Genomic DNA, 4,380 nt, shown 5'->3' with positions numbered 1-4,380 from the left:
AAAAAAAAAAAAACCCAAAAAAAAAAAAAAAAAAAAAAAAAAAGGAATTGCCCCCATCTTTCTAGGTTTTACTTCTTTTGTGGGGCTTCATAATCAGGTAGCCCCATCCCTGGTGATGGCAAATGGCCTACCAGATTTCCAAGCTGATATTCTGCCATTTTAGCCACCCAAGAATTTGTCCTTCAGTAGTTCTTTTTGGTTCCCTGTTGTATCCCTAGCACCTAACTTGGTGTGTTAAATGAATGGTTACAGTAAAAGTTCTGAGATGGACTCTTATTGGCTTAGAGTTGCATGCCCATCTCCAGCCCAATCAGTGTGACCTACCTTACCTGGGTCACATGGGTGGGGTCAGAGCCCTGCAACACATTGACTAAGCTGGGAGAAGGCTGTTGCCTGAAAGGAAGTAATAGGTACTGTTATCAGAAGAAAGGTTGCAGGCAAAACCAATATGTCCCCTGCATCCTTAGAATGCACAGCTGCTGCGTTTTCTCCTAGAGCCATCCACAACATAGACCTACACTGAAAATGTACAGGCCTGAAGATGCTGAGCGTGCTGAGCGCCCAAACCGCAGCCCTTGGATAGCCCTTGTTAGTGGAGGGTAAGATTAGGGCTCTTCTCTGGGATGCTGGGCTTCTTGCATCTGGATCAGATGGAGATGGTTGTCAGGAAAGAAGAACTGGCATAGCCAAAGACGTCCAGAGCCCCAGGATTCCTTCTAGGCCAGAACAATGGGCAAAACTCCAGGCATGGAACCCTTCCAGTCTACCCCTGCCAACCCTAGCCAGGAGCCTCTAATCTAAGGTCTTGTTTGTTCATTTGGGTTGGGGTGGCATGGAGAGAGGGACAGGGCTAACCTGAGCATCAGGACAGACATCTCAGATGAACGCCTTATGCTCTATGTGAGGAATGCCTATTGAGGGGACTTCAGAGTCTCAGCTGCCAGTCTCACCCAACCCACTGGCTAACTCCCAAACCATTCGCTATCTCCTCCACGGCCTTTCCACAGACCTGTGGTGGGCTGAGGGGATGGGGGCGCAGAGTGCCCACAGGAAAAAAGTCTGACTTGTGTGTTTTTCAGATATTTTATTAAGAATAAGGCATATGACAGTCACCCCTAAAGCACAGGGTTCTATTTCTGTGGGTGAGTGAATACACTCTGAAAAGCATTGGATTAAAAAGCGCAGCCAACAGAGAACTTGGAGCAGGATCCCTCTGCCGCGCCCATGGGGCTCCTGCCAGGTGGCTCTGAAGCCTCGCGCGTCCCCCATTCAAGGCTGGCACCTCAGCGAGAGGGTGCTTAGAGATCCCTGGCTCTCCGTGGTGAGGAGATGCTCCTCCACACCCTCTCGGCCTCCTTCCTCTTCATCAGGGAGACCTCTATTCTGCTGCTTGTTTGGGGAAGGGCTACCCCATTTCAGCCCTGGCCTGGGCCCCCAAACTGCAGGCTACTGTGGGTGGGATATTGGGGGTCAGGGGTACAAAGCCTCATGCTGTATTGCCCACAGGTCCCTGATTGGCTTCCAGAACGGGGAGGGGTCCCCACCTGCAGCTCCTGGTTCCAACTAGGGCCCCTGAGTGTCCATGTCAACACAGTCCTCCCCCAATGGGGAGTCATGCAGCAGAGAAGAGGCGAGAGGTGGAGGGTAGGGAGAGGGAAGGAGACAATCCTTTCCCTTCTAGCCACCCAAACTTTTTAGGGGCTCGAGGGAGGGGGGTCTTTCCCTTGGCAGGGCGGGTCCCCCAGGCTAGGAGACGGGGAGGGCCAGAAGCTGAGGGGCAAGGCTGAGGAGTTTCTGACCACTGAGGCCAAGGGCAGGCCACTGACTCCCAGTCTTATTCTGCTGCCCTGAGGGTTCTGTTCCAGACCCAGGTGCAGGAGAGAGGAAGGAAGCCTCTGTCCATTATTTCCAGGAGAGGGAGAGGGAACGGGAATTTCTCATAAAATTGGAACCCTGTATTTGCCTTGGCCCCTGCCCCAGCTTGCTGAGTGGAGGTGGGAGGGGTGCTTGCCTTATTTCCTTTCCCAGGCACCCCGACACCTCAGCTGGGAGTCAGCGAGTCAGCCGCCCCAGCACGCTGGACCTTCATGTGGCGTATCTCCAAGTACCTCACAATTAAGTGTCATCATCTCTGACTGCTGGTAGAGGGACAGGGGGTGGGAGGTGCTGATGGGGTCACCTGGGGAGAGGCAGGCAGGCCACGGGAGGATCCGTGCGGTAGGGGGTTTTGGGGCCCCCAGCCAGACAGCTCGAGCACACAGGCGGGAAGGAGGAAGAGGGCTATGGCTCTAGAGCGGGGGGAGGCCAGGTGGGCGTAGCCATGGCTTTTAGCGGGTGGGTGGGTGGATAAGGTGCTTCAGCATCTCTGTAGAAGCATTGGTGTAACCAAGTCACCCAGTTCACCCCAAAAGTTTGATTGTGGAAGATGTGGGTGCCTCCAGAAAGACCCCCTTTCCCTCCTGCCCAGCATCCTCTGGGCCCCATCAAATGAGAGAAGCCAAGAGCAGAGAGAGGCCTCCTCACTCAGACCTGCTCTGAAAGGGAAGGCAACGGGTCGAGGGGTACGGTGAGTCACCCACACTTGAGGGGACACAGAGGGTAGAGGCACAACCACAGAGACTGGGGAGGGGAGAGGTGGGAGCAGGCAAAGCAAGGACCCTAGGCCACTACTGTGGCCCCTGAGACTGGACAGCACGGTCCGTTCCAACGGTGCCTCAGTGGCGGACACCTAGACCAGGACTGGTTATTGCTCAGTGGTCTCAGCAGTCCTGAGCTGGGAGGGGGCTGCATGTTTGTGAGCCCACTGGTGTCCTGCTCCCTCTAACATATACAGTGAAAGAAGGTATAATTGGGGCTCTTTCCCCCTCTTCTTCATGGGGCCGTGACGGGAAAAGGGTTCATCACCCTAGAGACCTCCCAGACCCCTGGGTGACAAACAGAAGGCTCAGCCCCAGCCAGGGTCAGGACCTGCCAGGATGGGGTGCTTGTGAGTGAGATAAAGGACTCTCCCTGCCCCATGTCCTCCCATGGAAGCCCCTGGAAGACCTCACAGGCACTTAGGACTTGATGCAGGACCAACAGAAGACGGATGGCATGAGAGGACAGGGTTCTAGGGATTTGTCTTTCTTTCTAGGCCGGACTGGGTGGGGGCAATGAACTGGACTGGAGCTTCACTTCCTGCCTTTGGTCGTGACAGGGAGATGGGGAGAAACGCGTTAGGAGGTGGGCAGTATTCCTTCCTTTTGTCACTCCCCAACCTAGAGAGCCCCACCCCTGTCAGGTCTGATAGGATTGCGGCCATTCCTGGAGAGGGCCAGGCTGGGGCCTAACCTGTCCATTCCCTCCCACCCCTACCCCCAGCAAACCCAAACCTCTCTCAACAACTGCCACTTCCAAGAAGCCGGGCCCTCCTTCCTGCCTCTGGGTGCAGCCAGCTAATTAGGAAGCTGGGCAAAATTAGCACCAATAAACAGGACTAGGAAAACTCCCAGGGCAGCCTTCAGGTTCCCAGCTACCTCCTGAAAGCACTTTCTAACCCTTCCATCAGCCTGATGGGGCAGCCCGATTCTGGCGTGTCCCCAGAGTAAATACCTAGGTCGGCATCCTGGGGAAGAACTGAGCTGGAGACAGCTCTAGACCAGGATCTGCCACCAAACCCATTCTGTAATCTTCTCTAAGGGTCTATGGGTGCTAATTTCCAGAAGTTCAAACTTCAATAAGTCCATACTTTCCCCACCAGAGGCTCTGGAGGAGGCGACTTCTAAAGTGTTCCGTGCTCACCTGTAAGGACCTATCAGCAGGGTAGGGGGTAGGAGAAACGGCTTCCAAGGTAAAGGTCCAGCCTCTAGACCTCAGCCCGAACTTCCCCTTGGAGGAAGGCTCGGCGGGAAGGGCAGCCGTGGGGGGCTGGGGGGAGGCCGCAGCGGGGAGCTGGAAGGCCTAAGGATGCTAAGGGCCACTCTGGTTCCTTTCCGTAGGCCGCCCAGGCTTCCCCCTCCCGCCAAATGATTGTCAGCTTTCCCGGGGCAGGGCGTGACCCCCGCCCCTTCCCCTCCCAGTGGCAGGGTGAGGACCAGATAAAGATGGGTACTATGAGTCCTCTCCTAGAAAAAGGATGCATTCGCTGGGCCCCGCGGAGGAGGTCCCCAGCGGGAGGGGAGAGCTCAAAGCTTCGGCGTTGCTGGCAAATACAAAAGGCGGGGGCGGCTGGGAGGGGCGAAGGGGCGGGGGAGCAGGGGCCGCCTCCGCCCGCTCCGTGGGGGAGGGACCGGCTGCCTCAGCCCCTGGGACCCGCCCGCGCGGCCAGAGCTGCGTCCCTAGTCTGGCCCCGGGCCCGCCTTCCCCCGCTCCCCGCCCCGCCCCTCCCAGCCGGCCCCGTGC

Source organism: Lipotes vexillifer, unplaced genomic scaffold (genome assembly GCF_000442215.2).
Source record: "Lipotes vexillifer unplaced genomic scaffold, Lipotes_vexillifer_v1.1 scaffold680, whole genome shotgun sequence".
Taxonomy (NCBI): Eukaryota; Metazoa; Chordata; class Mammalia; order Artiodactyla; family Lipotidae; genus Lipotes; species Lipotes vexillifer.
The sequence above is the reverse complement of the archived record's forward strand: the minus strand, read 5'-3'. Positions refer to the sequence as shown.